At 37.8% G+C, this 24,583-nt stretch overlaps 1 pseudogene; it reads left to right on the top strand.

Annotated features, from left to right (window-relative positions):
• The first annotated feature begins 2,666 nt into the window (after positions 1-2,666).
• The window catches only part of LOC149256399 (protein NAP1 pseudogene), a 33,044-nt pseudogene continuing 11,127 nt past the window's right edge, over positions 2,667-24,583 (top strand).

Raw genomic sequence — 24,583 nt, 5'->3', positions numbered from 1 at the left:
ATTCAGGAGATAAAAGTGTTTTGGGCATTCATAGAGGTGACCTTACGAACATGGATCAACTGCAGGCCATGCTTGTCCTCGACAATATATAACAATTTACAAAGCATGACAAAATTCAAGGCGGATATGCATAACCTGTATATCCGGGCATGCACGGATCTAGCCCGAGAATGGGTAAAGCTGCTGTTCATTGCCACAAATGATGAAATATTCAAAGTAATGGCATCATGGTCCTCGGAGTGGTGTGCCTCAGACTTGGTGGAACTGGAAAAGATTGCAGCATAGTAGAGGAAGAGGGAATCCAAGCTACACATCGGGAAGATGGCAGAGAGAAAGCGTCAGGCATAGGAAGCAACTGCGCAGCGGAAGGCGGTTGAGGTAGTAGCAATAGAACAAATGGTAGAGTTACCCCCCTACATTCCCTCATGGAAAGGGACAACTAAGATACCAAAGGAAATGGAGGTCACGAAGAGTGCGCTCTAGACCCAGCTTCATCCGGATGAAATAAGGTTTGATGGTCTGCCGTTGGGACGGGTACCGAATATAAAATTTGAAGACTGGGACCTTGTAGATAGTGAGAAGTTTCCATAGTTAGCAGCGGAGAAATTACTGTAGCAGATATGGTTGAACGGTGTGGAGAAGGTTGGGTTACTCCATTTGCGGTGGATACCCCACTACCACCGTGTGCCCATCACAATTTTTGTCATCCGGCAGCTACTGTGTCTAGTACATGATGGGCATCTTTGGATGAAGGAGCCGCTTCCCATCACGACTGACTTAATTCATCAAATTTCGCGGCTGCCCATTAAAGGAAGCAATCCTGCAGACATCGTAGGAAAGAGAAACGACTTGGGCCTCGCAAAAGCTATGAAAGCCAAATATAAGCTAGAGAAAAGGAAACGAGGGTCTGTAATAGCAAGCATCAAGGATCAAGGAGAGCGCGTCGCCACCCAGCTGCTGGCCAGCAAGCTCATGAGGAAATGCCATGCAGATGAAGTGCTAGCATCTATAATTGCGTTGGCGGAGCAGTGTGCAGAAGGGGTCCAGTTCAACTGGGCGCAGTTTCTCTGCGATGAATTTTTGATGAATTATAGAGAAGCCCAGGACCAGGGTAAGACCTTCCACTACGTGTGGTTGCTCTTATCCATCTTGTTGGTTTCTGGGGAGCTGTCGACGGACAACCAGTTTCCCACCATTGAGAGGAACCTACCCGAGGCCATGAGGTACACCTGGCTCTGGGCAACCAAAGACGCTACGAGGATTCAAGAGATAAAAGTGTTTTCGACATTCGTAGAGGTGACCTTACGAACATGGATCAACTGCAGGCCACGCTTGTCCTCGACAATATATAACAGTTTACAAAGCGCGACAAAATTCAAGGAGGATATGCATAACCTGTATATCCGGGAGTGCACGGATCTAGCCCGAGAATGGGTAAAGCTGCTGTTCATTGCCACAAATGATGAAATATTCAAAGTAATGGCATCATGGTCCTCGGAGTGGTGTGCCTCGGACTTGGTGGAACTGGAAAAGATTGCAGCATAGTAGAGGAAGAGGGAAGCCAAGCTACACATCGGGAAGATGGCAGAGAGAAAGCGCCAGGAATAGGAAGCAACTGCGCAGCGGAAGGCGATTGAGGTAGTAGCAATAGAACAAATGGTAAAAACCACAACCGTGCCCGCTAAGGAGACTGAGGAAGGTCATGAAATGTCCACAGAGTATGACATACAGGGGGAGGTGAGACACAAGAATGCATGGACCTTACAACAAAAGTGACCCAACTCAAGAGGCCACGTGACCAAGAGTCGCCACCTGCACACAAAAATACAAAGACAACGAAGACTGTGGAGGGAGACCTTGTTGACAGTAGCAAACCAGTTCACGATATCACTAAGAATGCTTTGGAAGAGTTGATGATGGAGTAGACAATTGTGTTGGGGGCACTCAGAGAGCAATTGCAAGAATTACAGGTGTGACCCCCAGGAGTGATGACACCGCACCTTGCAAAAGATATAGCTGAAGCTGAGCAGATGGTGCACGCACGCACAATGAACACCTTCATGTTACCAGAAGATGCCATCTTCACAGAAGCCGAAGGTGACAGGAGGGGATGGGGATATGTTTCCAGAGAGACCCTCTACCAACTGCAGGATGGGGTAACTGATGAGCTTCACGCCAGGGAGGGTCGCTCTCTCCAAGTCTTGAGTGCGCAGAAGGTAAACTTAGAACAGCTCAACCTACAACGCAACAGTCTGGTCGCCCAAAACAAGGGATTAGAACAGGCAGTGGAGGAGGCCTATAGTAGCATTTCATAGTTGGCCGTGCCAGCAGCATTCCTCACCATGGAAAAGATTCATCAACTAGCAGCTGGAGCCCGCAGGACCCAGGAGGATGCCATGAAGGTTCAGTTAGAGCTGAACCTGCAGATCCCAGAGCTACAACTAAAGGCGCAGTCCTCTACATCCTTCGAAATCAGAGAGCAGCACCACCGAGCCATTCAATCGGGGTTGAAAGATATAGAGCACGCTGTATAGGACTGCACAGGATTGTTGGACCAGTCACTCGTCACCCTCACTTCATTACATGATGACCCAATGCTACAGCAGTTAGAGACAGAAGCGCGGGAGTTACAACAGGCTTACAACAATGTCCGGGGGACCGCGCAAATGGTCGCCCTTACTCAGCGGTTGGCCAAGATGAGGGAGGCCCAGTCTCTAAAGGCCCAGGTGGATGCCACACATCAAAAAGAAGCAGTGCTTAAAGAACGTATTCGGCCTTGGCTCGAGGAAGCGTTTGCGGTCACCGCCAAGATAGAGGGAAAGCTGGCACACATGCAGGGCATATATGCACTCAGGCAAGGAATTGCACCTGACAACTAAAAATCGGGGATATGCGCAAAACATGTACAACAGACAACGGAAGAACGTGCTACGGACGTAAGCGAAGTGCAGAGATTGTTGGATGAACTTCGCGTGAAGATCACCGCATTGGCCAAGTGACTCGAGATGAGTCATGATGTTTGTGTTGGGGGCTTGTTGGGTAGTGGATCCCCCGCATAACAGTTTTGGGGCTCAAAGCCCACAATTTTGGGTAATGGTATTGTAAAGGCCCTGCGAAGTGTGCAGAGCGTGAGTTGTAATGAGTCAAGTCAAATGATTGTCCACCCAAAAATAATGTAAAATAATAGAAAGTGAGTCGGCCTGCCCATGGTCCATGGACCATGGGAATGTATAAATAGAGCAAGGCTCTAAGTGTAGAAGTCAGTTTTAGTAAGTTTTTATTTGAATCTGAAGTGTATGGGTTGTCGGATACAATAGTTACTCTAAGTCTGAAAGTCCGAGTCGTGGGTTGTAGTAGTATAAGAGGCTCTGCAACTATGTGCGCAGAGGCCTGGTAGAGTCCACAACTGTGTGTGCGGACCCCTGCAGCTGTGTGCGTAGGGTAGGAAGTGGATTGTAACTAGAAAAAACATTAATAAAGATAAGTTGGTTTTGGAATATCACCTAACTATTTCTCTGTTTCTGTTTATGCATCTGTTTATAGTTTATAATTGTGCGCATGTCTATTTATGTTGAAAGATAAAGGAAAGCATTGGGCCCACTTAATTTAATTCAAGTTCCATAATACTAATAAGCATTGTCAAGGGTAAAGAACAGTCGTGCTCGTCATCCAAGCCACGCGAAGGTAGTTGCACTAAATAAGTAGTTGCGCGAAGCACATAGGACTGGTTCGCGGACCTTCTAGACTTCATCTAGACATCCCTAGGGTGCAGAAGCCTATTTCCAGCACCCTCCCATACTACCTCAGGTGAGACCTCAGTCTGCGATTCGTGAACTGTTGCTGAAAGGGCCGGTAGTTTTGGGATTTGTTTGGCTAAAACACTTCTAAACTTGGGTCAGGTCCCAACAAGCCAACACTGCAACTGATCACTAATTCTATCTCTCTTATCAAACCCCGCTCTAGAGAATAGAATGACAATCACTCTGGTGTGTTCTCCAGGTGACCCTCAAGCCTCCTCTTATACTTTTCTCGTTGACATATCAACGGCCGAGATTAAGTCCCTAATCAAAGTCTAAGATTAGACCTAGCTTGATCTATGTCTTTTGGACCATTCTAACACAGTTTTATATTAATTCACATTAATATTTTAATTTCCCTAAGTTTAGGCTTAGGGATTCCATTAAAAATATTAATTATTTTAAACAATACTATGAGATGATCTAAACAAATAATTAAAATAAAACCTAACTAATATAACTAAATGTATAACAAAAAAATTGAAATATATAACAAAACAATTAAATAATAATAAACATAATAGAACGAATACAACCCTCTTAAATCACAATTCAATTAAAATAAATAAATAAATAAAATAAAATAAAATAAAATAGAATAAATAAATAAATAAATAGACTAGAAAATTAATTAATTAACTATTTATCAATCATATAGAGAATAAATAAATAATGAATTGATTAACGGTTTACTAATCATATAAATTTCAAAAAATGAAATAATAATAATAATAATAAAATAATAATAATAATAATAATAATAATAATAATAATAATAATGAATAAATAAAAATAAATAAATATTTTAATCATAAAATAACAGTTTAAACAAACCCTAAGATCTGTCGGCAATACATCTCTTGCATCTTCTACATCTATTTATTAAATTGAATATTAAGACCATTATTCACAAGTTCTCCTGATGATGAACCACCGTTGATGGTTCGAAACGTCAAGCAACAATAATCTAATGCAATGAATCCAGAAGATGATCTACACAACTATGAAGATTGCAGAAACATAAGAGATAAAAAAAAAAAATCTCCCAAACTGTTTAGAATCTGCTAAACCCTTTCTGGGTATTGGAGATCTCATGTGCCCTGTTAGGACTCAAAAATGTCACTTTTTCATCTACCTTTCCCTTCACTATTCCTTACATTCCATCGTCCTATTAAACCCTTCATCATATCATTTTCATAAATTCATTTGGGTTTCATATTATTATTTTCAAATTTATTCATTTTAGTATTAAGAGTGAATTTATGATTAATATTAGAAAATATACATGTTTTCATATATATCTTAAATATGGGTGAGCTTTGTAATGTGTAGGAATATGAGAATGATTAATTCAAAGAGACTTCTCAAATATCTCCTCCACCATTTCAAGGACATAGTTATTCAAGCTTATTCTTAAGGAGAAGACCATGGAATATTTGGTTGACATATCTTATCTAATATATGTGAAAGATGTGTGGAGGATTTGAAGGAACTATATTTTGTAATAATGGGAAAGTGGTTAAGAGTAGTTGAGAGAATAGTGGGTATTTAATTAATGCATTCTTATCTTATTGTAATTAATGTATATTTGAATTTTGGAATTTCCCTTGTAACATGGAAAGATCCTAGCTAGATAATAAATAATGTTCAAAGCATTGTAAATGGAAATTTCCTCAACACAATCTCCAACATGTTTTTACACCTTATGATGATTTGTTTCTCTCAAATCTCCTCAAGCTACAAGACGATGAAACACAAGTGCACAATGGCAACAGGTACAAACACATTTTATTTTCTTGCCATATTCGTACTTATTCTCTAGACATGTTATGTTTTTTTTTTTTTTCTCACAAGTTTTCATGCAGGATCTGTACTAAGCTTTTTCAGGTGCACAGACGATCAATTCTTATGCCAAAGAGATTCTTCCGAATCATAAAGTTTTTCAGCGAAAAAATAAATAAAAACATGACTTGTTGACAACTTGAAGGAGTTGATTCTCACGCATGTCATGACATTTTCCACTACACAAAAAAAAAACTTCTGCGTCATGATTTGTTACCCACATTTCTCCTTCCAAGCATATTGATCATCCCCGTGTTGAAGCCCATCTTCCATTACCTAATCCATCATGACTTCACATACGCCTATTTTTCTGAGCAGCATACATCATTTCCTTTATCTTTTTCAGTTCATCTTTGCCTTTCCAGTTTTCCTTTTGAATAAAACAAACTCCCTTTCCATGATTCCATTGCCTCGATTTCCTTTCCATAAACTATGTTGCTACTGAGATCTTTCTTATAGTCCTACCAACTCTTTTTATAAAAACTTGCGTTGACTGATGTGGGATTCCTTAAGGCCCACCTTTCAACCAGTCTTGCCCCATCGACCTCAGCACCTTATCTGGGATATAGACTAGAGTCCATTTTGAGTACCTAGAGGCTTGCATGCCTTAATGGCAAGTTCTCTCGCTGACGATCATGGGAATACATCAATGTCCCTTGATCCTCAGATCTTGCAAGTGGCTTGACCTCAGCACATCCATTCGCACTTCGCAAGATGTACTCAGGTACCTTGGCACTCATTGACATCAATGGTGAGTTGCCTCGCATTGGTTAACGACATCCATCAATGGTCGGTAATCCAATGATTTCTATTCATGCTCGACATCGACACATTCATTCGCATGATTAGAATTGTACCATCAGGTTTGTAGCAGGTGAAGACTATACACTTTTTCCTGACTCCCTTAGCAGTTCTAGCAGTTGCAGTTACAGTAGTATGACTTTATATATGAGAGTACTCTAGTCCACTTTCATACTCCCTCTTTTCCCTGATTCATTAGCAGTAGTTCAGATCCCTCCACTTCACATTCTTGGTTACAGCAGTTCCAGCAGTTGCAGTTACAACAGTTGCTATTATAGCAGTTCCAGCAATTGCAGTTACAGTAGTGCACTTGTAGCTCTCGCACCAGTCACGTTTTCTTGATCTAGCAGTTGCAACAACCCCATTCCTATTGCATAGTTCATCTACCTTTTGGGTAAGTGGAGGTATGTTATTTTCTAAGCTTTAATCACGCAATTCCTTATATGCTGACTTGAATATTTTGGAAAATTTCCTCGCCATACTCCATTTCCTTTTCCCTTCCATGACCTACACTATGTTGCATGAGGACATGCAACAACTTCAGTTGGGGGGGGAGGGGGAACTATATTCATAGTCACCACATATTTACTACCATCATTCCATTTTTCCACTATCATCATTCCATTTTCATCCCTTTTACCATTCACCAAAATTTCTTTTCCAACGATCCCCTGTTGCACTTTGCTTCATATGCATTGATATACATATTGGCATGATTCATAAAAGACAGAGAAATGACTTTCTTACACTCAGTGATGTTTTCTCATACACATTAATAGCTTATGATTTCCAATGAAGTTTGTGGTTACATTATTATTCTAGCAAGAAAAATAACGAAATGAATGTTGTTAACACAAGAACCAACATTCTTATATTCATGGTTGTTACACAAGAACCAACCATAGGAAAGTGCCAGCTGTTACTCACATCTTTCACATATCCTGGAAACATTCATTATTAAAAAGACATCATCAATCAAAGCCAAAGTTCAGATGCCAAAAATTCCTCATATGATCCATGCATGGTTGCATGAGGACATGCAACAACTTCAGTTGGGAGGGATGTTAGGACTCAAAAATGTCACTTTTTCATCCACCTTTCCCTTCACTATTCCTTACATTCCATCATCCTATTAAACCCTTCATCATATCATTTTCATAAATTCATTTGGGTTTCATATTATTATTTTCCAATTTATTCATTTTAGTATTAAGAGTGAATTTATGATTAATATTAGAAAATATACATGTTTTCATATATATCTCAAATATGGGTGAGCTTTGTAATGTGTAGGAATATGAGAATGATTAATTCAAAGAGACTTCTCGAATATATCCTCCACCATTTCAAGGAGATAGTTATTCAAGCCTATTCTTAGGGAGAAGACCATGGAATATTTGGCTGGCATATCTTATCTAAGATATGTGAAAGATGTGTGGAGGATTTGAAGGAACTATATTTTGTAATAATGGGAAAGTGGTTAAGAGTAGTTGAGAGAATAGTGGGTATGTAATTAATGCATTCTTATCTTATCTTCAAATACTCTCATGTATAAAGGAGAGTGCTCCCTCTCCATTGAGGGGGGGAAGGAAAGTTGGAAGTTGTAAGAAGATTGATTAGTCTTAGATTCTTTCATTGTTATGCTCTCATGTTTGTCATTTGATTATTGTAATATTGATTTATGGATGTGAGCTCACATATGTCATTTGTTGTTAACTCTTCACATGTTGTAATTCTTTTCCTTCATGCAAATCTCCATTCATAGACTAAGTTGATTTCAGCAATGTAGATTAGACTATATTAGTTCTACTTCAGTCCTCCATATATCGTGCACGTGTTTCTTCAGCTTACATACCCTGGATTGACAAGTAAATAGTTGGGAAACTATACTACAATGCTATTATTATGACATATATTTCACCTAACATGCCCTAACTTCTCCACCAAATTTCGTGGCTAGAGCACATGCGATGCTACCCCAAATCCACACTATGATCGAGCTTTACATGTTCCCTTAGTGAACAGTTACTGACTCATTGTTCTAGGGCACACTCCTAATGTGCATCTAATTCCATTTGAAAATTCTAATGACAAAACAAATCCATTCCTCGACCTTCCCTTCTCTGCTACATAGTCCCTTAGGAAATCCGGTCACCCCCTTCCATGTATTCAATGACCTTCCAAGTTCCCCGACATCCCCTTTCCTAGGCGATCCATCCCTTGGCAAGGTTTCCTCGCATGGTAAGGTCCATAAACCAAGGTATGTCCCTACATCAAAACCATAATACTGGTCATAGCATGCTCATGGAAATCAATGGATACTATTGGATACCAGTGTCCCACAATGGCCCTGCTCCTGAATGCTTTACCAACATATTGCTTAATGTTACAATTCCTTTCACTGCTACTACTATCATTCTTGCAATCAATTTCAACCACCCAAACTGGGAATTTTCCATGCTTTCTTATACCAAGCACATAATTTCCATTAAACTCAAAGGAATTGAAATAAATTCAAATCATACCTCATTGGTGGCCCATCAATAAGGTACACTTGCAATTTTGTTTACTTCTTGTCACAACAAGTCAAACTAGCTCTTCAATCAACTCAGCTTGTATAAATATATCACATCCAGTTATCTCAAAACTAAACCGTCATAAATCAGAATCATAAATCACATGTAACCATCATAAATTAGAGTCATAGATCACAAACATAATTAAAAACTAAAGTAAAATACTTATACTTATATTTCAAATGGTTCTTTGCTTCTAACTTTGTTCTTTGTCCCTTTCGTATACACATTGAATCAGTTTCCAAACCCGAAAAACACCGAGTGCCTTCTCTTATTTTCAAGCAACAAGGGAATCCAGAGACTAAGCCACCTCCTCCCTCAATATCAGCAACAAGGGTATCCTGAGACTAAATTGCCTCAACCCTCAATATCAACAACAAAGGCGTCTAGAGACTAAAATGCCTCAACCCTCAATATCAACAACAAAGGCACTGAGAGACTAAACCATGTCAACTCTCAATAGCAACAACAAGGGAATCCAGAGACTAAACTACCTCAACCCTTAATAGCAACAACAAGGGCATCCAGAGACTAAACTGCCTCAACCCTTAATAGCAACAACAAGGGCCCAGACTAATGCATTACATTGTACAACAGATATAGATACACAATGTATGACACAACACATGAACCTACACCCGACGTACAACACCACACATACACCTACACCCAGTGTACAACACAACACCTACACCTACACCCGATGTGCAACATGAAACATACACCTACACCTAGTGTACAACATGACACATACACCTGCACCTGGTGTATAATACAACACAAACACCTACACTCGGTGTACAACACCACATATACACCTACACCCAGTGTACAACATGAGACATACACCTACACCCGATTTACAACACCATATATATATATGTACACATAGTATATAACACAATGAATACACATGTCACGAAAAATGACTACACAATGCTCATAGCACAATAGTACATATACATAAAACAACATGTATGACATGTGCACAATACCACATGTACATAGCACCACCTGCACAATGTGTACACAACACCACGTTTACAACATGTGCACAACACCACATATACAACATGTACACAATAACAGATATACAAAATGTACACATCACCATATGTACATAGCATCGCATTTGCAATATGCGCACAACACTATATGTACACACTATTGCATATGAAACATGCACAAATCACTATATGTAAAAAATACTGCATATGCAACATGCACACACCACCAGTTGTGCACATCCGGAGACCACACTATCTCTACCAAGCAACTTTGTTTCTAGTGTCTTTCTACTTTATATTCTTGTCTCCATTAGGGGAATTTTGAGGTCTAAAATTGGTCTCCTATGAAAAATGTACAACCAAAATAAACTTTATAATAACCAATAGGATTCAAGATGATGATGTCAACCATGGGGGATGATTCACCATTTTTGGAGTAAAAAAGTAAAAAGATTAAAACATAATAAAATAATAAAACTATTTTTTCAACTCATATTTTCAAATTATCTCCCTAAGGCTTTACTCAAATTTCGAGTAGGAGTACTCATTGGATGAAAAATTTAATTCCTCATCCAAGGAGTATCCATGTTGCATATTTTTGATGTACCATGTTACATGAAAAATGAGAAATAGATGAAAAACTGTGATCGCAATCATGTTTTTCATGTATTTCTCATTTTTCATGTAGTAGGGTCCATAGAAAGTATGCAACATGGATACTCCTTGGACGAGGAATCAAATTATGCATCCAACGACTGTTGCCGCCTGAAATTTAAGTAAACCCTTAGGGAGATAAGTTGAAAATACGAGTTGAAAAAATAGTTTTTTTCTTTTTTCCCTCTAAAATTTGATGATGTAATCTAATCTTATTTTATTATTTCCACTATTATTTTATGATTTAGGAGGCCCATTTTATACCTCAAAATTCCCTAATGAGCATGCCACAGAGCACATTGCTTTCATTCTACCAATACATCCTTCAGTGTCACATGTCCATAACATAAACATAGGCATAGTACAAGAACATAATATCAATTCATATCCACATGATACTGACCTCATAGATCTATAAGGACTACTCTTTCCACTTTATTCCTCATAAAACCAGGAACCTCTTCATGCCATTCCCCTACATAAGCAAGCATTCCTCTACAAGAACGATCCCTGGCAACCGTGTCAGAAAACAACATACATACATACATACATACATTTATACATCATTAGGGGAGTTTTGAGGTTTAAAATGGGCCTCCTAAGAAAAATGTACAACAATAATAAAATTTATAAGAACTAATAGGATTCAAGATGATAATGTCAACAATGGAGGATGATTCACCATTTTGGAGTAAAAAAGTAAAAATATTAAAAAATAATAGAATAATAAAACTACTTTTTCAACTCATACTTTCAACTTATCTCCCTAAGGTTTTAGTTTGCTTTCGAGCGGGAATACTCGTTGGCTGCAAAATTTAATTCCTCATTCAAGAAGTACCTATGTTGCATACTTTCGATGGACCCTTCTACACAAAAAATGAGAAATATATGAAAAACGTGATTGCAATCACGTTTTTCATGTATTCCCTGTAGTAGGGTCCATCGAATGTATGCAACATGGGTACTCCTTGGATGAGGAATCAAATTTTGCATCCAACGAGTGTTTCCACTCGAAATTTGAGTAAACCCATATGGAGAAAAGTTGAAAATACGAGTTGAAAAAATAGGTTTTTCTTTTTTCCCTCTAAATTTGATGATGTAATATAATCTTATTTTATTATTTCCACTATTATTTTATAATTTCCTTAGGAGGCCCATTTTAGACCTCAAAAGTCCCCTAATATATACATAGATATCAAGCAATCGTGATCCTTGATGATCCTATCAGATAATGACATACATACATACATGTATAAATATATATACATAAGCATAATTTAGATCACAACATAATTACTAGATATCATAAGTTCAAGGTTAAGAGAACTCCCTCTGTTTGTGCACAACATGCACAACATCGAGAACAATAATTCCTAACATAGCCGAGGCATATGGCACCTAAAATCCATTCACTTTACCTTCCCTATTACCTTTCGTATCACTATCATGCCACTATCCATTTATACCAATGGACCCAACCAATCCAACTGGCTTTCATATTCTTGCCTTTAACTGCCCTTTACTCATGCACCGAGCTTCATCCGGGTCTCATATGTTGAAGGAAGTGTAACTAGGTTCGGTCTTCATAAATGTACTTTTGCTATTTGTACTTATTCAAGAAAATAAATATTATTGTTATAATATATGTCAATGAGTTTCTTTCTCATTAAAGTAGGTCTAACACATGTCAAAGTGCTATAGGTGAGTCAAATAGTCAAGAGAAAATATTGAAGATCTTAAGGGCATGTAACACTATGTATAAATATATATTAAAGTCAAAGGGAAAACCTCCAAGCAATGTCAAGTCTACTCCTATGTAAAGGCACCTTCAAGAAGCTCCTTCAAGCATGCTACACCACAATGGAAACTATCTGAAGTCTGCATAACGAATCAGCCACCAAACTATCCTCAAGTCGGCCTATAAATAAGGTGATTAGTCGGCCTTCTAGGTGGCCTAAATGGAGAGATAGACCTCTATATATAGAGGTTGTCCACTCCTCTATAATGCAATCAATCATCTCTGAAATTTGCGAAGGAAGTAACCGAGAGAGACCAAAGGGAAGCAAGTATATAAGGGTCTCCAAGGTGCAACAAAGTAATTATGAAGGACAATGAAGGTGAAGTAATGTTTTCTAGGGTATACACAGTCACACATGCAAGGAAATGAAGGACAGTCTGTGGCTATAACAACAGTAAGATCAAAATTGTATATTTCTCTTTGTTTGGTGCTAAAAATAGGCCTACAAGGTCTCCTACTCTAGCGTGGAAGAAAGACACTCAAGTGAAGGAGAGAAGACCATATAAACCTAGTAATCCTCCCACACGTGTGAGAAACTAGGGCAACAGAACAACAACACTGTCATACACTCATATCTCAATAAGGATCTCGTTTGGTCAATGTTGAAGTGTACTTGAGAAAGTGATGGAGGAGGAACACCTCATCTAGAAGACTTACTCACTGAGGGTCTATCTCTATAAAAGAATCATAATAAGAAGAACAAAGTGCTGGAAGAAGGAGGATGAAGTGTCAAAGAAAATAGTGCTAGAAGAAGTGCTGAAAGAAGTGTCGGGGAATAAGGTGCAGAAAGAAGGAAGGAATTGAATCGTGCTTGGAGGATACTCTTGTCAGGGGTCTAGCATTTGGCATTGATCAATTAGAAGCTTCAATAAGAGAAATTCACTAAAGGGTTTTCCTCTCAAGAGAAGATAGGTCTTGGCCCTGGCAGAGAGACAACATCTTGTGTTCTTGTTTTTATGTTTTGGTAGCAGTTTGATGAAGTACACACATATGCATTAAGAAGAAGAAGAAGAAGAAGAAGAAGAAGAAGAAGAATAAGCTAATAAGGAAAAGTAAAAGTACTCCACAAATTGTTATCATGTAACGAAGAATCACACTACACTACTTTGCCATAGATTTTTTAACATGGTATCAGAGCTAAGGTGACACATCAAGGAAAGGGCAACTCAAGAAAACTCATTAAGGGGAAGCATCTACAAAGTTGAAGCATCAAGCCTAGAAGTCTTAAATCACTTCAAGGACAAGAAGGGTCTACAATCCATCATTCATCAAGGAGGTCTACGAAGCTAGAAGAAGAGCCTTACATAAAGGCACCTACAAAGAAGAGTAGATTGAAGCAGGACCTACATCAAGCTCCAAGTCATCAAGAAAATCTCATCATCAAGCAAGTCCACTTAAAGAAGGCCACTTGAATAACTTCACGATCCAAGGAAGGCAAGCCATCAAGTATTCAAGGAGAAAGAAAATCCATTACATCTCAAAATCTATCAAGTAAGTACATGTCCCCTTCTGATATACATCAATGTCTTTTTGCAAGGAAAGCAATAAATTGGTAGGAACCAATAAATTTCTTGCATGGAAGAAGAGGATTGATCTACTTCTCAAGGAGAATGAACTCCTAGAACATGTCAAAGGGAATATCGCTGTCCCTGCTAAGTAACAAACTCAACCCTTAGCCAAGTACAATAAGGATGAGACAAGAGCTCAAAGGGTTCTAATAGAATCAATCCAAGGTTCTCTCATTCCTTATGTCTCCAAGTTTGAGACATCAAAATAAATTTATGATAAGCTAGTAGAGATATTCTCGGTATCAAAAACTGGAGAAGCAATATCTCTGAGGAATGAATTGTACAAGAGGAAGATAACAAAGGAAGGAATAACTCCCTACTTCATTAAAATATTTGAAATGAGAGATCAACTTCAAGAGCTTGGGGAAGTCATGTATGATGGAGAGATGACAACTGTAGTACTCAATGCTCTACCTGAGGAGTGGGGAAACTTCACATCAAGCATATATGCCACGAAGGAAGCAACCACTCTCGGTGAAATTTGGTCTCTATGCAGAACATAGGAAACTAGACTTAAGGCAAAGGAAGATGTGGGATCAAAGGAGCAAGAATTTGCTACCATGGCCAAGAGAAAGGGTAAATTTAGCAAGTTTGGTCCATGAAGAACAAAAAACAGAGACATGTCCAAAATGCAATGTTTTGGATGCCAAGAATATGGACACTACAAAAGGAATTGTCCTAAGATTAATAACGACAAAAACAACAAAAGAAAGAGGGAAGAAGCTCACATAACTCAAGAGGTGAAAGAAGAAGGAAAGAAGCAAAATACATAAGATCCCCTGGATCTCTACTATGACTAGGTCAAACTCTTTACTTCTAGACTTCTTTCAAAGTTTTGAGTAGTATAGGAGCATGTAGGAATAAGATTAATATTTCCTGGCTAGGAACTTCATCTAGAATCTAGAATCATGATGTACATAGAATTCTAGATACTCATGAAGATGTAGTATTTATGATAAGAAAAAAAATGCATAAGTATAAATATCTTCTTGAATATAGGAGCATGGAAGATATAGCTCAAGATATTCATGTAAAAGAAGCATACCTAGTATAGGACCTCATACATGATGAAAGGAAACTTGATCATGATTAAGAATTTTAGAAGACATCCATCATCAAAAGAAAAGAAACATTTGCAAGGCAAGGGTCTTTAATATCCTTTGATGGAATCTTCAAAAGAAGGTTCATAGACCAAAGAAGATGTCTTATTGGTAATCCCATTCATGGGATTCAAGAAAAGGATGATATGTAGGCAAGCTAAGATGAAGCAAGAAGGGCCACACCAAGGTCAATCAAATGAAGCTAGGATGATCAAAGAAGAATCAAGATGAGGTATGTATGTATCAAAGTTTAATTCATGTTATCATTTGCATATTATTGAGTCATGGGTATAGTTATATAACATGATCAAGCATGAAATAATCTCTTTCACCAAGAACATGCTCGAAGGCATGTACCACAATGCAATGAAGGTCAACAAAAGAATATGCTCACATAAGGAGCATAAGATTGTTGACTAAGAAGCAAGAAGAAATGCTGACAAGTCTAGAAGCAATGAAGAAATGCTCTCTCAAGAAGCATAATATGGCTGACCTATCTAATAATAAGCTAATGAAGAAAGAGATCAAGCATGTGGAAGAACACCATGATCACCAAGAATCACTATCTGACAAGATACTTTGAAGATATCTCCCGAAAGAAGGCAAGACAACTATGATAAATAAAGAAAGGACCCTTGACACCTATGAAGTCCTTAGAGATATAAAAGGTGCAGATAGTTGATTCTACTCTACAGAGATGTCATGATGAAGAAGCCATCCAACAAAAGAAAAAGTAATGTTGAAGCAATATCAGGATGAATTCATAATGGGATACTAGGTCAAAGCATGTAAAAAAGCAAGTACAACGAAGTATCCATGAGAAGAATATTCTGAAGCATGGTCAAGATGAAAAAGGAGTAGCCAAGATGAAAGAAAAACCTGATGTATGACATGCAAGCCACTTTCCATGAAGGAAACAATGACATGAAAAACCAGGAAGGAAAGTGATCGATGAATGGTGCCCTACCTAGAAGAAGTTCGAACAAATACTTCATGACATCAAAGAAAGGAAGGAGATCAAGCAACTAAAGGACCTTGAAGAAGATGTTGTTGATGAATGAAGGAGTCCCTAGTTGAGAGGGAGCTTTGACAGGTCCCTGATCAAGAGGGAGTTTTGGATCACCCCTGATTACAAAGGAGTGAAAATTGTGTTTTCCATTTCATGGGTCATGCACTAGACAAGGACTAACAGCCGTAAGTCTAGATGAAGGCCATGAATGGAAATGTAGACACAAGATAAACACTACTTTCTTGTCTTCACTTGGGAAGAAAGAATGGGAGGATTGGGTAATCATTTGGCATCCGATATGCTTTGAGGATGTGTAGGGCATCCAAGACAAGAGTAGGAAAGAGGACCGATATTCTTTGAGGGCTAGGAACCCAAGATAAGAATGGTCCTAGAAGGCCATACTCAGTGAACTCTCGGGTGGGTATGTACCTTGAGAGACAAAGATGAAGGTGTCTATAAATCATTGGTCTCACCAACATTGTAGCTCATGGTATCGTAAAGAGATGGAGTTGTTAGTTAAGGCCTTGCACTATGACAATGGTGATGGATATGATGCTATAACAGATGGATTGCTAATCTGGTTTCTCTTATGTGAATTCTTCAAGATTGATAGTAGTCAAACACCTTGTAATGTTGTATGAATACCTTCCTAGTTAAGAGGGAGTGTTGAAGGAAGTGTAACTTGGTTCGGTCTTTTTGAGATTTGAAATTACACCTCTCCTACACATTTTCCCAGACTTTTTCCCCTCACCAGTACTCCATAAGCTATCAAAATCATTGCATATTGATTCTAAAAGAGCACTTAAGTGGTTTTCTAACTATGTTTTTGTGTTTGCTACTTGAACTAGATTTTGCTCATTAGCCGCGGAATGCAGCCACTTTCCGTAGCTAATTCAACTTTCCGCAGTTTTTTTTGTTAAACTCCAGGTTGCAGGTGTCATAAGGCAAAACAGGACACGTGGGCAGGTAAGGAATGACCTAGACATGGATCAGGTCCTATTGGTTCAGCCAGATTCATCAAAGAAAGCCGTGGTTAACGGTGGTCAAGCGGTGGTCAAATAGAGGAGTCCTACAGCAACAGGACTCCGTTTTCAAACACGTGAAGGATTCGTGGTCATTCCTAGATCCCTGGGGACATGTTGACAGCTGTAGACTACCCCACGATGCGAATCCAATAGCCACAGTTGATAGATCTAATAATCTTGGCAACCATTATGCTAAATCCATGGACGTTGTCTTTTACGTGTCTTCTGTTCACGTAGTTTCACAGGAAAACAGTTATGAAGTTTTTATTATAAATAACACGTATCTATACGCATAGAGTTAGTTCTTGTTAATGTAATTTTGTTGTTAAAGTTACTGTGTCGTGACACTAGTTCCATTGTGTTAACGAGAGGATTATTCCTCTGTTTTGATATACAAAGAAGACTCTGTTTCTACATGATTGCGTGAACATAATTTTGGATTGATAGCCTATTGACCGAGGCTGTGCAGAGGGCCCCTGTATGCTGAGGCTTCATTTTCCTTGTTGCTGTACACATTTTACGTCTTGTTTCCTTATTTTCACTACACATGTTTCATAGTTATTTACCTGTGTATATATCTCTAACATTTCCTTCCTGTTTATGATTTTAAAGGCTTTGTATATTGCTGTTAACGCTGATCAGTGTGTGTATGTTTCAGGATAAAGTAGGCCTGGGCATTTGCATATAATTTTCGTAATAACTAGTGACATGGAATTAGCCTCTCTACTGACTTTTCTTTTCTTAGATTTTTTTAATTCCAGTTATGCTTTGATTCTAGCCTTGTTCACTTGCTTTAGTAGTTAGTTTAGACATCGACTTGCTCATATCATTGACGATTATCTCTGAAAGCCATAACTTAGACTAACTGGCGAGGAATCGGATTATGAATGATGTGATTTGATTTTAGTTTTACTTTTCTGCAATTAGACATCAACTTGCTCATATCATTGACAATTATCTCTGAAAGCCATAGCTTAGACTAACTGGCGAGGAATCAGATTATGAATGATGTGATTTGATTTTAGTTTTACTTTTCTGCAATTAGACATCAACTTGCTCATATCATTGACGATTATCTCGAAAGCCATAGATTAGACTAACTGGCGAGGAATCGGATTATGAATGATGGGAATTGATTTTAGTTTTACTTTTTTGAAATTAGATAGCAACTTGCTCATATCATTGACATTATCTCCCAAAGCCATAGCTTAGACTACCTGGCGAGGTATTGGAATATGAATGATGTGAATTGATTTTACTTTTACTAGATTGCAATTTTTGATTTATTTGAGTGCTCATTTTTCTGTATTTAGACAGCAACAAAGATAATAGTTTCATGATCAGTAGTTCATTACTTGCTTGATTTAAATAGCAGCACATTTTTATTCTTGTTCAAGTATTAATTTTGTCACTATTATGTTCTAAGACCCTATGAAGTGTTAAGTTCTGGAAATCATTATAGAGGACACAATTGCCTTAAAATCTATATCCATACTTGCCTTCTAGAGTATTCTTAAAACTCAGGAATAGGATTTCCATTCATATTAGGAGATAAACGAAGATAAAAACCCCCAAAACAAAATAAAAATTGAAAACGACAAAAAGATAAGAAAGAGGTTGTCTTGCACATATAATGCGCCACACTTCATCAGTCTACGACTCCCGGATTGATAATTAATGTAGCAATTTAGGACACACTAAATTGACCAAACATTTTGGCGCCATTGCCGGGGAAGTGTAACTAGGTAGCCAATCTCTCAAAAAAAAAAGAAATAAGGGAAAAATTGATAACTTCTTGAAGTATGCTCTCCTCTTGCACCTAGTATGATCTGGAGGATCAGAAAAGAGAGTTGTTAGTTTAATAATTTCTTGATTATGCTCTCTTCTTGCACCTAGTGTGATTTGGAAGATCAGAAAGAGAATTATTAGCCCGAATTGAGAAAATAAAAAATAAAAAAATGACATGCATAGAGCAAGAGATTCTAGGGGAAGGTTTATAGCTAGGGCCAAAAGTTCGATTTTCACAACTCCAGCTACTTCAAGGCATAGACTAGATACACCTCCATCATCTTTGACTCACACTCCCAGCCTTAGGATTCCTGGAATTCAAGGGGCAGCAACCAAATTAGGAGACTCTCCCACACTATCCATTAAATCTGACCTAGGAGAAGAACCTTTCTTCACTTCTACAGGGAAACGTATAGTAATCAAAGAAGTAGAATCACCTGAAGAAGAGGAGGGAGAAATTCTTCCTCGTTTGCCATTAATAGAAGAACCAGAGGACTCTGAGAAATCTGAGGAAACTATCATGACAGAGGAAGTAGTAAATGGATTTGGAGGAGGGGGTCAAGGTAGAGGAAGAGGAAACAATGGAGGAGGTAGAGGTAACAATGGGGGAAATAGGGATGGAGACAACTCATTTGGATTCCCTATAGTCGATGAGGAAACCCATACAAAATTGAAAAAAATTTCACCATCTGTCCTCCCAAACTTTTATGGGTTGCGAAGTGAGGATCCTGAAACATTTCTATTTGAGTTTGAAGTCTTGTGCTGAACCTATGATTATATGGAAAACTCTCAAAACTTCAAATTGTTTCCTTCAAAATTGAAAGGAGCTGCTTTGAAATGGTTCATGGGATTAGTCACTCAATCTATTAGGACTTGGAATGATATGAAACAAATATTTTTGGATAGATACTTGGATTATTTTATGCCCACCAATCATAAGGATGAGGTATTCAAGATGATGCAAAAAGAAGATGAAAACTTGGAGGATTTACTTGAAAGATTTCAATACAACTTAAAGAGAGCAAAAATGAGTAATTTAGATGAGGAAACCTTGAAAGCCCTTCTATTAAAAGCCATTAGAGATGAATGGATAGATATTTTAAACATGATGGGGAAGGGAGATATTTCTCAACTTCCACTCAATGACATAGCAGAACTATGTGTCCATATCTCAAGGGGAAAATCTAAAACTGGAAAAGGGCCTAGAGATCCTTCTCTTATTAGAGCAAAAAAATTTGCAACTGGATCAGTAAGTAGGGTAGAGATTGGAAATCTGCTTGATGAATTCAAAATTGACATTCTAGGGAGCCTTAGTGAACAACTAGACACCCTTAAAATACAAAACAAATAGAAAGCAAAAGCCGAAGCCTTAGCCATCTTTTGTCCAAAATGTAGAAAGAAACATGCTTTAAGGGAATGTCCCTTGGATGCAAAAGTTGTAGAAACATGTGTGATTTGCTCAGAAAGCCATGAGACCAAGGATTGTCCTTCAATTCCTGGGCTCAAAGCTGTCTTTCAAGAAGATCCAAATTCAGTAGAATCCCTTTGTTTTGTTTCAAGAAGACCATGGCAGGGGCCACAAAATCAAGGATTTAACAATCCTATGAACTTTCAACTCCCACCAAATTGGAATTCTTGGCAAAAACCTTAACCCCAATCTCAAAATCCATACCAATCATGGGCACAAGGGATGCAAAATCCTTATGGGAGATTTGCTCAATTTTATCAATACCCTCCATCTTTTCAAACTCAACAAAATTCAAAAATTCCAAATCAAAACCCACAACTCTCACAACAACAACAACAACAACCTTCTCAACAAAATCCAAATTCTCAACTCTTGCTTCCATTTCACCAAAAGACAAATCAACTCCCAGCCCAACCATTGCCAAATCCCAACAACAAAAGTCCTTAGAATGCTTACATGGTAGAAGGACAACAATTTCCTACCTATATGATTGTTCCTCTCAATGATGTACAACTCAGGTCTGGTAGAGTTTTAGAAAAACCTTCTATAGATGTTCAAAAGAAAGATACCTCTGAGGAGGATTATCTTAAAGCCAATAAAGGTTTTGAGGAAGCATCTCTTCAAAACCCAAACATTCAAAAAGAAAAAGAAAAAGAGTCAACCCCCACAACTCCTATAGTTGAGCAACCTACATCTTCATCCACACCTCCTTTCCTTGAAAGATTACAATTTGACAAAGGGGTGGAAAAACAAATCTTGTTGCCTGACTATGATTTTCTAGATGAATTAAAGAATGTCTGTATCAAGATTCCCTTGCTACAAGCCATTAGAGAGATTCTTATTCTAGTAAAAATAATAAAGGAGTTGAGTCTCAAAAGACCAGGAAGGAAACCAAGAGATACAAGAAGAATCCACCTGGTAGGAAAAATTGCAGATATCATGATGGGAAAAATTACCATGAATAAATATGTAGATCCAGGTAGTCCAATTGTCAAGACACATATAAATGGGGTAGAAATTCCAAATACTTTGATTGACTTAGGGGCTGCTATCAACATTATGAGTAGACAGACTATGGAACAACTTAAACTTCCTAATCTTCTTTTTACACCCACCTTACTGCAACTTGTAGATAGATCAATAATCAAACCAGATGGTGTATTAGAAGATATTTCAGTCTCCTTAGATTCTTGGGAATATCCAGTAGACTTCATGATTTTGACTCCCAAGAGTAATTTAGGAGGGCATCCACTTATCTTAGGAAGACCTTGGCTAGCCATAGCTGATGCTTTCATTAGTTGTAGATCTGGAGATATGTATATTTCTGATGGTATTTCGACAAAGAAATTCAATCTGTATCCTCCAGCAAAAGCAGTTACAAAAGTAGGAGACAATGAATGGGTCGATGATGAGGACAGTATACAACCTGCCTTTACCATTTCTGAAATCAGTGAAGATAGTCAAAGTCTAAACACATTAGAAAATTTTGAAACACCTTTAGAATATGACCACACACAATTTCAGTTAGATTCTGATATTGAGTACTCATCATCAAGACAAATGTATCTTTACTCTATGGAAGAGTTTGGTAGTTCTACCATTGAGATTTTTCCAGGTAAAACATTGAATATCAACAAAAATTTGGAAAAGTCACAACAGGAAGAACTAACCAAAATCCTGCAAAAACATTATACTGCATTTGCATGGGAGTATACTAATATGAAAGGTATTGACCCTAAGACTTGCATCCATCATATCTATATCGAGGAAAACAGTAGACCAATCAGACAACCTCAGAGAAGGATGAATCCAAATCTTATGGAGATAGTGAAAGTAGAGCTCCAAAAACTACTCAATGTAAACTTCATTTATCCAATTTCAGATAGATGATGGGTTTCTCCTTTGGTTATAGTACCCAAAAAGAATGGTAAATGGAGGGTATGCATTGATTACAGGGAATTGAACAAAGCAACTTTGAAGGATCACTTTCCCTTGCCCTTTATCGATCAAGTATTAGATACATTAGCAGGCAAAAAGTACTTTTCATTTCTGGATGGTTTTAGTGGTTATAATCAAATTCAGGTAGCACCTGAAGATCAGGCTAAGACCACATTTACCCATCCATGGGAAACTTTTGCTTATCGAGTGCTTCCTTTTGGATTATGTAATGCACCCGCAACATTCCAAAGAGTAGTACTAGGAATTTTTTCTGATCTAATCCATGATTGTGTAGAGATTTATATGGATGACTTTACAGTTTATGGTAATTCGTTTGAAGAGGCATTAGAAAATTTGGAAAAAGTCCTTATAAGATGTAAAGAGACAAACCTTTCATTAAGCCATGAAAAATGCTTTGTGATGTTTACTGAAGATATTGTTTTAGGACATCATATGTTTAGGGGATGGGATTAAAGTTGATAAATCAAAAGTTGAAGTCATCTCCAAATTGCCTATTCCAAATTGTCAAAAAGATGTTAGAAGTTTTCTAGGATTTACTGGATATTATAGAAGATTTATAGAAAAATTCACTAAAATAGCATCTCCACTCTTCAAATTGCTTACAAAAGACTGTGAATTCAAATGGGATCCTGATTGTCAACAACATTTGAAACTTTGAAAACAAGAAATCTGAAGCGCCTATCTTGAGAGGACCAAATTGGAAACTTCCTTTACATATTTCTACAGATGCTTCAGATACAACTTTAGGAGCTGTGTTGGTTCAAAAAGATTTAGCTCCTTATGCCATTTACTATACCAGTAAAAATTTAACTTCCACTGAGTTGAACTATACTGTGACTGAAAAAGAGTTCTTAGTTGTTGTTCATGCAATCAATAAGTTTAGACATTATATAACAGGCTATGAAACTTTTATTCATACTGATCATTTTGCAATTAGATATCTAATGAAAAAACCTATTACTAATGGCAGAGTTGCAAGGTGGCTCCTACTTTTATAGGAATTCAATATTACTGTGTTGGATAGACCATGGAAACAAAATATAGTCGCTGATTTCTTGTCTAGGATTCAGAATACTAAAGAAGATTCTCTTGTAGAGGATAAGTTTCTTGATGAATATTTATTTGCAGTAGCTACTAAGACCCCTTGGTATGCAGATATAGCTAACTATTTGGTTACAAGGAAACTACCTCTACATTTATTTCCTGGTGAAAGAAGAAAGATTATTCAGGAGAGTTCAAAATATGGATTTCTAACGAATTGTTTAAAACAGGGCCAGATCTTGTGATCAGAAGATGTGTTAGGGAAGATGAAATGCCTGATATCCTCAAAGGATGTCATGATGAACCATGTGGCAGACACTTTGCTGACAAAAGGACAACCTATAAAATCCTTTCTTTAGGATATTATTGGCCATTCCTCTTCAAAGATGCAAAGCAATATGTCAAAAGGTGTGACAGCTGCCAAAGAGTAGGGAAACCTACCCTTTCAAATGAAATGCCATTGCAGCCACAGGTACACATCGAACCCTTTGAAAAATGGGCTTTAGAGTTCATTGGACCTATTAACCCACCATCTAAACAAAGAAAGTATATATTGGTATGTACTGATTATGTCACTAAATGGGTAGAAGCCAAAGCATTATTTTCTACTACTGAGCATTCAGTTGTTAGTTTTCTTTATGAGGATATTTTTACTCGCTTTGGTGTTCCAAGAGAAATTGTGACAGATCAGGGAAGTCAATTCACATCCAACCTGGTGGAGAAGCTGATGGAAGAATACAAAATCAAGCACAGAAGATCTACTCCTTGCCATCCACAAGCAAATGGTCAAGTGGAATCTACAAACAAAGTTCTTGAAGGCATCATTACCAAGACTGTTCATCTACATAGAAGAGATTGGGCAAAAAGGCTTCCTGAAACCTTATGGACCTACAGAACTACATGGAGGAATACAACAGGACATTCTCCCTATGAACTTGTTTATGGGAAAGAAGTCCTGCTTCTCATTGAGTTCCAAGTCAAAACTTTCAAGATGGTGGTTTAGTTGAGAATGGATCTATCAAAAGCCCAAAAGCATAGAATGGAGTAGTTGATCTAGATGAGATCAGACAAGAGGCAATCCTAAGAATTGATCTAGTTCAATATCAAAGAGTTAAGTGGCATGACAAATACATCAAGGAGAAAAAGTTTC

Source organism: Pinus tabuliformis, chromosome 7 (assembly GCF_031772625.1).
Source record: "Pinus tabuliformis cultivar Carrire ecotype Pingquan chromosome 7, CPIR1, whole genome shotgun sequence".
NCBI lineage: Eukaryota > Viridiplantae > Streptophyta > Pinopsida > Pinales > Pinaceae > Pinus > Pinus tabuliformis.
Note: the sequence above shows the minus strand (reverse complement) of the source record. Positions and strands in the feature narration are given on the sequence as shown.